Raw genomic sequence first — 12,359 nt, 5'->3', positions numbered from 1 at the left:
GGACGAAATATCTAAAGGTGGGGAGAATGTAGTAACCCAAAAACCATTTTAAGATAATAATATGTTAAACATGATTAAGGGTTGGTATTTAACCAATTTCGGAGTGTTATTGGACTTCAGAAGTAAAATTTGGGCTTTTTAATTTTGGGCCGGATAGTAAGCTCCGATCCCAGATAGTAAGCTCCGATCCCAAATAGTAAGCTCCGATCGGAACGGAAGCTCCGATCCTGGAACAGAAGTTCCGATCCCCAGCTGCCAGCAATGATCGATGACTCAGTCGCGAGTTTTGACAAGTGTCGATCATAGAGCAGATCGGAAGCTCCGATCGTAGATCGGAAGTTCCGATCCTGGCCGAGAAATTTGGCTATAAATAGGGCCGTTCAGAGTTCATTTTCAATTACGAATTCCCGAGTTTCCTTCTTCAGTTATATAGTGTGAGATATACAATTGAGGGCCCTATCGGTTATAATCGAAGTTCTGGAATAACCAAGTTGTGGTTATAGTCATCCGGGACTAGCGTCTTCAAAGGGCTTACTTCGGACGAAGGTATGGTCCGAGAATCGATTTAAGTTTTGGGAGTACTTATTAGCTTAGTTAAGGCTTATAGAACTTGTGTAGTGATACGGTGAACTTTTGAATATAGGCTTGGAACCTAGGATCTACTTTACTTGAACTAGCCTAGAGGTACGTATACATTGACTGAGATTGCCAGCGAGTATACATGTTTATATGTTGCATTTATTTGGCATTATTATATGGCATGATATATGATTTACCGTTTTCTATACTCATATGTCATGTGCATATACACGTTGAGCCTATACCTTGTTATACCTGATTATAGAGCCGCTCAGCTCTATACTCGATAGTCTTAACTACACAAGTTCTATAAGCCTTAACTAAGCTAATAAGTACTCCCAAAACTTAAATAGATTCCCGTACCATATCTTCGTCCATAGTAAGCACTTTGCAGTCGCTAGTCCCGGATTACTATAACCACACCTTGGTTATTCCAGAACCTCTATAATAACTGATAGGGCCCTCAAGTGTATATCTCACACTATATAACTGAAGAAGGAAACTCGGGAATTCCTAATTCAAAATGAAATCGAATGAGTCCTATTTATAGGCAAATTTCCGGTCAAGTTCGGAGCCTCCGAACTCGAGTTCGGGTTGTTCGATCCAACTCACTGCCTGCATGCGAGACACGTCGAGTTCGGACCGTCCGATCGCCACTTCGGGCCGTCCGAAGTGTTCTAATTACGTCACTTGTCAAAATCCATGGCTGAGTAATCCTGCCTACTTGGCACAAGGGTGTTCGGGCTGTCCGATCCTGGTTCGGACCGTCCGAACTGTCTCAAATATTGAAAGTTCAATTCTTGATTCTGACGTCCGATTAAGCCTCAAAATTACTAATCCTTTAATCATGTTTAACATATTATTATCTTAAAATAAAATCTGGGTTACTACAGGCTCACGTGTAAATTTGCAGGTTTTTGCGGGTCAACCCGCAACCCACTACAACCCATCATTAGGTGGGGCGGTGCGGGCCGGCCCACCTTTTAGGCGGATTGAAAAATTGTCAATCCAACCCACCAATTTTATATGGCAGGGCGAGCCAACCCGACGGACCTAGCCCATTTTGACACCTCTATTTCTTATACCAGAAGTGACCATTAATTTTTATACAACTTATTTTATAATAAACATATAGTTTTAATTAAATATTAAAACTTTTACATTCACAAGTCGCCAGTTAGAATTCAGAGTAAACATGATTTGTACTATATTTTTATAAATTAATTAATAATGAAAAATTTATTTTGATATATGAATTATTGATAAATTGATATATGAATTATTTAATGTGTTAATTGGCACATGATAAAATTAAAAAGTTAAATTTATCCTTAACCTAAATTACTTTCAAGTCCAACTGCTATTATTAAAATGAATTATGTACACAATTTTATTTTCAATGTTATTTTATTGATTAATTTTAAAAATATTGTATTTATTTAAATTATAATATGATAAAATATTATCAACTCAAATTATACAACCAAAATAATATCCATTTTAGCTTTTCGAATTTGGTATTTATATGTTGGAAAATCGAAAAAAAGTTCAACATTAAATTTATAAATCATGAAAAAAGAAATGTCATACAAAACCTCTCATTCATTATCTCGAATCTCGATTTGCATAATGTTGATTACCTAAAATTTTTCCACTTATTTTATCTAAAACAAAGAAAATAAAATTACTTTAATATGGATAGAAAAAAACCATTTTATTAAATATTTATTAATATTTTGAACATTTATTATATTTTAGTAAATTTTTTAATGATTAGGATATAAATATTAATTTGAAAAATAGTGAGATACTTATTTATTATATTTTTTAATTTGTTTATATTTTTAATCAATAAAATAAATTTTAGAAATACAATGTTTATTTAGTTTAATTTATTAAAAATAAATTTGACTTAAAAGCAATATTATTAAATGGTTAAATTGAATTTTTAGCTAGACCATGTAGCAATTAAGTTATTTACAATAATTTATATAACAATTTGATATTTTATCAATAATCTGTATATCAAAATTAATTTCACATAATAAAAATAAAAGATAAAAACATATGAATATAATGAGAATTTTGAAATATAGCCAAGAATATGGGTTTTTATATGGTTAGATATGCTAGAAAGTTAGAAATAAAGAAAACAGGTTCCTATATGGAATCAATCATTTTTTTCTTTGATAAGTATATGGAATCAATCATGAAAACACCATTTAATTAACATATCGTTTTCATTATAAATTTATAATTCATTCCTTTTTTTAATTGTACTTGTAGGGATAATTGGTGAAATAATACGTGACAGATGGAATGAATTAATAGGACGAATATGACCCGACAGATGAATTCTGAAATTTGGAGACCCGCACGGAAAATCTTTGAATATTTTTTATGGATGATCATTAGTGATAATTGTAACGCCCGGAAATTTATTTACGTAAATTCGCATACATTCTTAGGAAAATTAATTATTTTAAAATTTAAAAAATGGGTTAAATGACTTTATGTGAAATATGTGAATTTATTTGCATGATTTAAATATTATTTTTATCATTTAACCTGCATTTATGCTATTTATGAGATTTTTAGAATTTGCGTTTTTCGATCGCGTAGACGGGACCGTGGATGAACGAGATATATGAATTTTATTCCAAATATTTTTATGATAATTTTATGAGCCTTAAAATATTATTTTAAGGTATCATTTTTTAGAAAATAATAGTTTTTATATATATAGATATATATGAAATCAATTTTCACTAAAATAAATTATTTTAAAGGCTTTTGAAGGACTTTTAAAATTATATAAATATATATTACGAAAATCTATCATAATTTATTTAACTTTTAAGAGTTATATATTTTTCTGTATTAAATATGATATATTATCTTCCCAAAATTCTAAATAATTGTGATAATCACCAAATAATATTTTAGCCTATATTTTCATTCCTTCTTCACGTTGAATACCCTAGCCTCCATCTACCCCATCTCCCTCACGTTCATCAGCAGAAAACTCACTCGCACACAAAAGTTTTTGAAGATTTAATCGAAGTTTTGAAGAACGTTCGTCCCGGTAATCGCCGTACGCGCCCTATTCACGTTTCTAATTTGAAAATCAATCAAGGCACGTTTGAATTCTCTTTTTGGCCACCGTTTAAGTTTTATATTCTGATTCTTGCATGAAAACCATTGATATTGCATGTGTGTTAGATTTTTATAAAGAATATGCAACCATGTTGAACCGTATATGTTCTTTTCCCATATTTTCTCACGTTTTTTCTTTGCTTTTCTGATATGGTTTGGATCAGGCTGTTGGCAGGGGGTTAGGGACGTGTCTTAGGGTCCTTAGGGTTGAGTGGTGTAGTCGGTTTGGGGCTGGAATGGTCAGACATGAAGCTGTTGGTTTCTGGTGCATGGTTCACGCAGGTTTAGTGTTCTGAGGAAAGGGGGTTCGTTCTCCTTCCTCAGGCCATGAATTTGCGCATGGTTTGTTGGGTTAGAACCGTATGGATGTTGGCTAGGTCTAGGAAGTGGTTTCTTGGTCATTGGTGGTCTGCGCAAGCCGCACGATGGAAAACGCCGCAACTGCTCGCGTTTGCGCGTGAGCTGCAGATGGGCAAGATTCCAGAGCTTTGTTCTCACTCCATAGTCGATGGCTTGGTCTGGTTTTTGACTTGTTAGAAACTTCTGGGAGTGGGCTAGACTTGGGAAGTGGTACTTCGGTCATTGGTGGCCGGAGTTGGCCGGCCGAATGCTGGAATTAGATGCTGCTTGCGGCAGCAGCTTGGGAAGAAAGGGGGATCGGGTTCTAGGTTTTATGGCAGATCCGGGTCGGGTCTGGGGCCTGGGTCGGGTCAGTAGGGTCATGGGTCATGTAAAGTTGGTTCGGGTCTGGGTTAGGTGGTCCGGGCTCGGGTATTTTTATTTTTAAGTATTTAATGATTTATTGTGTTTTTTGGCTAAATTAATTAGTAATAAAAATTATTTGGGCCTCCAAATAATTTTAATTAGGCCTCAAATATTTTATTTAAGTTAGCCCAATAATTTTTATGGGCTTGGCGGCCCATGAGAATTTTTGGACCAGTCTGTGAATTTTTGGGTCAGTCTAGAAGTTAATGGGACTAAGTCTAAGGAGTCAGCAGCCTGAACCAATCCATGAAAATTATGCATGGTCCGTAAATATATATTTAATTATTGCATGAATATTTTAAGTAAGAAAAATTATTGTTTTTACATTTATTATTAAATAATTAAATATATATTTACGGGCAATATTTTATGAAAATAAGATCATGAAAAATTTTATGTATGTGCATGATACTATATGTATATGTGTGATGCTGGGCAATGAAAAATATTTTAAGGGAGTTGAAGTGGGTGTGTGACAACCTATGGGATTGGAGATGGGATGCCTAGGCCCGGAGACCTTTCCATATGACACGGGACTGTGGGTCGGGATACTGGGGCCCGATTGCCTTTCCATACGATTATGATTATGTTTGCCTGATGAAAGGGCCAAGAGGTGGAGATCCCACCGCCACGTACGTTGGTTTTAGATTGATCAATCGACATGACACGTCACACAGCATGGATATAACCTTCAGATTTTTAAATGATGATAGGCCCTTATTATGATGCATGATGATTACGTATGATTATGTATGCTATGTTACATGATGATTATGATACATGTATTATAAGGACATGCATGGATATATATATTATTTATTATGTATCTTGCATGTATTATGTGGTGCATCATTTTTATTCATGTTGTTACTATGAGATAGAACGTGCTGAGCCTCTAGGCTCACTAGATTTAAATGGTGCAGGTGAGCAAGAAATAGATCTAGAGAATGTTGCTCCGACTGGTGGTGAAGACGTATGAGCTTCCAGCGGTCGGCTAGCCCATGACCATCGCTCTAGTCATATTTTCAGTGAATTAAATATTATTATGTTTTTCGCACATATTTTATGATTTAATTATGAGTTTATGAATTTTAGGTGAGAATTTTTATTGAGAGGTTGATGATGATTTTATTGCATGGGTTATACTTATTTTATTTGCATGCAAATTCTTATTATGGTTTTTTCTTTTAGTTGGAATATTTTTATGGGAAATTGTTTATGTTTATAATTATTTTAGAAAGTAATTATTTAATATATATATTTACACGTTTCAAGTATATATATATATATATATATATAATATATATATATATATATATATATATATATATATATTATATTAAGTATTAGTTATTTATTTATTCATTTATGGATGCATAGTTTTTAAATATATTTTATATTAAATATTTAGTTATTTATTTGTTAAATAAAAAAAATAATAGTAGTAGGATCGAGTCGTTTCATTTGGTATCAGAGCGCGGTCCTTGGAGGGTACTAGCCTGCTACGTGGAGCTCAGAAGTCGCACTACCAGTCAGTAAGTTTTAATATTTTTTTTAAATAATTATGTTTATGGGGCTTATGATTTATGCTTTAATGATTTATGTTATGGAAAATTTTAAATTTAAATACTTAGCTATGCATAACGGTTACGTTAGAAATTTATAAAAATTACAGTATGCCTCGAGTCGTGTTACAAGCGAGGATGACCTGAACATTATATTTTCGGAAACTAAGTTTGATAAATTATGAGATGTAAGTTTTACATATGGACTTTTGTAGTAACTTATTGATTTTAAGTTAGAATGATTTAATTAGTGAATCATTGGTAAAATGATTGTGAGATTAGCACTTATAATATATTATAAAGTAATTATTTAACTCGTGAATTTGGGATTTATGAGAAATTTTCTGGGAACTATGGTTTACACGTATAGCATTAGAATTGTTGCTTGAGGCGAGAGTAGGATTCCTCGCAAGAAAGATTAATCGAGGGTTGTAACATTTTTCTGCTTTGATGAATTTAAAACGTTCCTTTATAGAGGCTAGTATATATTTTTGGGAATTAAGTCCACATTATGTCAAATTATTAGTTGGGTTCAAAGATATCACATTGTCATTCATTTAACTATTACGGTTTTTTCCTTTGACGAAGAAGTCAAGATTTTCTTGGAGATGACACATGTACAATAAGGTTATAGTATGATGATTTGTGGTTTTAAGTGTGTACTTTTAATTATATGAGACATAAATTGATGATATGTATGTTTTGCGTTAGGTTTTTGAATCTTTGAGAATAAGAATAATCATGGAGTTAGTTTGATAAAGACTTGGATAATCTTTGATAATATTTAAGGGTTCGTGTGGTTGGTGTTACCAAGTAAGTTGTATTGGGTTTGACGTTCAAGTCACTACGTTTAAATAAATAGATTTAGGAACTTGACAGTCTGACTCATAAATGTTGTGATGACTAAATGATGAAGGTGTAAATTTTTATAGGCTCGTGTAATTGGTTAGGTGTGGCATAACACAATTGTTATAAATTTTGGTTTCGATGTCAAGTATAATATAAGCTTTAGATATGACCTAAGAGTTAATGATATATATATATATATATATATATTTTGGAGTGAGTTCTTTTGTTAAGAGTTGAATCTTTTGAGAATTTGGGTTGTTGGTTCTACGCATGTATTGGTATTTGAGGCACTTGGGAATAATCACGAGTCAGCGTAGTGGCTTGATATTATAACAGTTATCACGATACTTTCGTTTTACGTTGGGGTTAATTGTATATAAATATTTGTATTGATGTTCTTTCAGTATCCTTGGGTTGTATAAATTTGAATTACGGGGTCATGATATAGGAATGTCTCCACCAAGATTTTTGTGATGCATGAGCAAAAAGGTACTAGTTGTGTTTTGACTGTATATGAGACCAACATGTGTTACTTGTGAACGAATTATTCAGTTTATTAGGTAATTGATTTTGTATTTTGATTTTGAGGAGTTTAGATTCCATGGACTATAAGTAGAGGCAACTAGGAAATGATATGGAATTAACTACTGGATGCTATATGATTACGCTATTTAGAGACGATGACATGTAAATACTGTTCGGTGAATTTCACGCTTCCAATGGGAGAATTTAAGTGTCTTAAGCCTAAACTAACCACAAAATTAGAATTCATATATTTTAAGAATATTCCTGACGTTAGGAGAATTTACGTTGTATGTGAAGTTTGACACTAAATTCACTTTTTGGATTTTATGGATTTATAGCACTCGAGATTTAAGACTTTCAAGTGTTCAATAGTTGGAAGTGTAGTTGTAAATGGATAAGTTGATGAAAATTGCGATGAATGACAGATGTTCGACTCAAGGATGTTAAACTTGTTATAGAAGGCTAGTATGTGGATAAGCTTTACAAGTTGAATTTATTGGAGTTGATATTGTAATCCTATGCTTTAATAAGTAAATTTGGAAACAAAAGTTCGGCTCACGAATGTTGGTGGATTGATAAATTGAGTGTATAAGCATATGCAATCAGTCAAGTTTTGGCATAGTGTGATTGTTGTGTTTAGTGAGATGAATAGTAGAGTTAATATTTGAGTTTTACGTATAAGTTGAGGTAAGTATGTGGTTGTACTTTCATTATAGTATTAAGATTTGTATAAAATGTCAAATTTTGTTTACAGTGGAATTTAAGTAAAATTGTAATGATTCTCTTTACGAGGTGTTTCAGCAGCGAAAGTTTATAAATAGGTTTGATGGAGATGAAGAGAACACCTAGGAAGGATAAAATATTTTGTTTATCAGAGTGCGCAGCGGAAGCATGACTTTTGGGATACTGAAACTTGGGAACTAGATAGGTAATCGTGAATTTAGTAAATTGAATTTTTGAGAGACTCCAATATTAGAGTTTGATCAGTCGAATTTCGAGAACGAAATTCTATTTAAGGGGGGGGGGGGGAGTATTGTAACGCCCGGAAATTTATTTACGTAAATTCGCATGCATAATTAGGAAAATTAATTATTTTAAAATTTAGAAAATGGGTTAAATGACTTTATGTGAAATATGTGAATTTATTTGCATAATTTAAATATTATTTTTATCATTTAATCTGCATTTATGCTATTTATGAGATTTTTAGAATTTGCGTTTTTCGATCGCGTAGGCGGGACCGTGGATGAACGGGATATATGAATTTTATTCCAAATATTTTTATGATAATTTTATGAGCCTTAAAATATTATTTTAAGGTATCATTTTTTAGAAAATAATAGTTTTTATATATATAGATATATATGAAATCGCCTATATTTTCATTCCTTCTTCACGTTGAATACCCTAGCCTCCATCTACCCCATCTTCCTCACGTTCATCAGCAGAAAACTCACTCGCACACAAAAGTTTTTGAAGATTTAATCGAAGTTTTGAAGAACGTTTGTCCCGCCACCGTTTAAGTTTTATATTCTGATTCTTGCATGAAAACCATTGATATTGCATGTGTGTTAGATTTTTATAAAGAATATGCAACCATGTTGAACCGTATATGTTCTTTTCCCATATTTTCTCACGTTTTTTCTTTGCTTTTTTGATATGGTTCGGATCAGGATATTGGCAGGGGGTTAGGGACGTGTCTTAGGGTCCTTAGGGTTGAGTGGTGTAGTCGGTTTGGGGCTGGAATGGTCAGACATGAAGCTGTTGGTTTTTGGTGCATGGTTCGCGCAGGTTCAATGTTCTGAGGAAAGGGGGTTCGTTCTCCTTCCTCAAGCCATGGATTTGCGCATGGTTTGTTGGGTTAGAACCATATGGATGTTGGATAGGTCTAGGAAGTGGTGTTTTTAAGAAAAATCTGCACCTCTCTTTTCGAATGCCTAGAACTCAACCGAAACTTAACGGAATTAATTCCCGCTTGAACCGACCAAACCCCGACATTTAAGACAATTTCCAGGCCCGATCCCACCACGGCATTTCACTTTTAACCCTGTTTTAACCACATGTTTCCGGACAGCCCCCTATACTCATGAATATCTGCTCAAGTTACCAAGTCCAAACTCAATCCAAGACTTAACTATAACTCTCCCAATCTCCCGAGCCTCCAATCCTAGGAACATGACCAACGATCACCCCGTTTCCAACCCTTACCACTCACCTTAAATCACCATAAAGCCCAGCTCAAGGGCAGCCCCTCAAACACTATCAAACCGAGCCCCAAATCCTCAATTTCTAATGCATCTCCAACCTAACCTTCAAGCCAACATAGAAGCTACCATGTGAACTACATATCACCCATGGTAGCTCCTCAATCACCATCCAAACCAACACAAAAAATCACACACAAATTTTTTAATCACATGCTAGGGACGAAATCTGAAATTTAGAAAATGTTATGGCATCATTGAAATCATCCTTTCAAAGATATAACCCATTCAATCCTTAATAAGGAAACATAATATCATAACCTTTCAAGCATAATTATGGAACGAAATAAAAAAAAAAAAAAAGAAGAGACAGGTTCGAGCAGGGCACTTGCTCATTTCTTTCAAAAATGTGAAATGCAACACATAATCCAAACACACTATATAATAATTAAACGCCGCAACTGCTCGCGTCTGTGCGTGAGCTGCAGATGGGCAAGATTCCAGAGCTTCGTTCTCACTCCATAGTCGATGGTTTGGTCTGATTTTTGACTTGTTAGAAACTTCTGGGAGTGGGCTAGACTTGGGTGGTGGTACTTTGGTCATTGGTGGCCTGAGTTGGCCGGCCAAATGCCGGAATTAGATGCTGCTTGCGGCAGCAGCTTGGGAAGAAAGGGGGGATCGGGTTCTAGTTTTTAGGGCAGATTCGGGTTGGGTCTGGGGCCTGGGTCGGGTCAGTAGGGTCATGGGTCATTTCAGGTTGGTCCGGGTCTGGGTTAGGTTATCCGGGCTCGGGTATTTTTATTTTTAAGTATTTAATGATTTATTGTGTTTTTGGGCTAAATTAATTAGTAATAAAAATTATTTGGGCCTCCAAATAATTTTAATTAGGCCTCAAATATTTTATTTAAGTTAGCCCAATAATTTTTATGGGCTTGGCGGCCCATGAGAATTTTTGGGCCAGTCTGTGAATTTTTGGGCCAGTCTAGAAGTTAATGGACCTAAGTCTAAGGAGTCAGCAGCCTGAACCAATCCATGAAAATTATGCATGGTCCGTAAATATATATTTAATTATTTCATGAATATTTTAAGTAAGAAAAAGTATTGTTTTTACATTTATTATTAAATAATTAAATATATATTTAAGGGCAATATTTTATGAAAATAGGATCATGAAAAATTTTATGTATGTGCATGATACTATATGTATATGTGTGATGCTGGGCAATGAAAAATATTTTAAGGGAGTTGAAGTGGGTGTGTGACAACCTACGGGATTGGAGATGGGATGCCTAGGCCTGAAGACCTTTCCATATGACACGGGACTGTGGGTCGGGATACTGGGGCCCGATTGCCTTTCCATGCGATTATGATTATGTTTGCCTGATGAAAGGGCCAAGAGGTGGAGATCCCACCGCCACGTACGTTGGTTTTAGATTGATCAATCGACATGACACGTCACACAGCATGGATATAACCTTCAGATTTTTAAATGATGATAGACCCTTATTATGATGCATGATGATTACGTATGATTATGTATGCTATGTTACATGATGATTATGATACATGTATTATAAGGACATGCATGGATATATATATTATTTATTATGTATCTTGCATGTATTATGTGGTGCATCATTTTTATTCATGTTGTTACTATGAGATAGAACGTGCTGAGCCTCTAGGCTCACTAGACTTAAATGGTGCAGGTGAGCAAGAAATAGATCTAGAGAATGTTGCTCCGACTGGTGGTGAAGACGTATGAGCTCCCGGCGGCCGGCTAGCAAGTGACCATCGCTCTAGTCATGTTTTCAGTGAATTGAATATTATTATGTTTTCCGCACATGTTTTATGATTTAATTATGGGGTTTATGGATTTTAGGTGGGAATTTTTATTGAGAGGTTGATGATGATTTTATTGCATGGGTTATACTTATTTTATTTGCATGCAAATTCTTATTATGGTTTTTTCTTTTAGTTGAAATATTTTTATGGGAAATTGTTTATGTTTATAATTATTTTAGAAAGTAATTATTTAATATATATATATTTACACGTTTCAAGTATATATATATTATATTAAGTATTAGTTATTTATTTATTCATTTATGGATGCATAGTTTTTAAATATATTTTATTTAGTTATTTATTTGTAAAAAAAAAAAAAAATAGTAGTAGTAGGATCGAGTCGTTTCAATAATAACATTGGTTCGGGTTTTGATCGGATTTGTTAAGAGATAGGACTCGAACCCGAGTTTGATGCCTTGAAATCGCGATGGATCCATACCCGGCCGTCTCGATTTGTTTAAACCTAAACTCAACCGCCTCGATTTATACTTGAAGTTAACTGGTTAAACACATCAAATGTGTTCAACGATTGAATTCATAGTTTTTGTTGAGACGGGTACATATATGTAATAACAAAGAAGTATATATATATATATATATATATATATATATATATATATATATAAAAGTTAGATTTTATTTTTCAGAAATTAACTTATTTCGTGTTGCTACGACACATGGCATGCCCCAGCCTGCACCCAATCACAAAATTTGTGCAAACACCTACATATATTTATGTGCACATTTTTATGAAAACATTAATACTTTTCAACTAAAATTATAATTTAATTTTGTTACACAACGTATAATCATCAAATAGTAAAAAAAAAAAAAGTTACAATTAACCGTCATCATTTACCATAATATC

The sequence above is a fragment of the Henckelia pumila genome, chromosome 2 (genome assembly GCF_033568475.1).
Source record: "Henckelia pumila isolate YLH828 chromosome 2, ASM3356847v2, whole genome shotgun sequence".
NCBI classification, from domain to species: Eukaryota; Viridiplantae; Streptophyta; class Magnoliopsida; order Lamiales; family Gesneriaceae; genus Henckelia; species Henckelia pumila.
Note: the sequence above shows the minus strand (reverse complement) of the source record.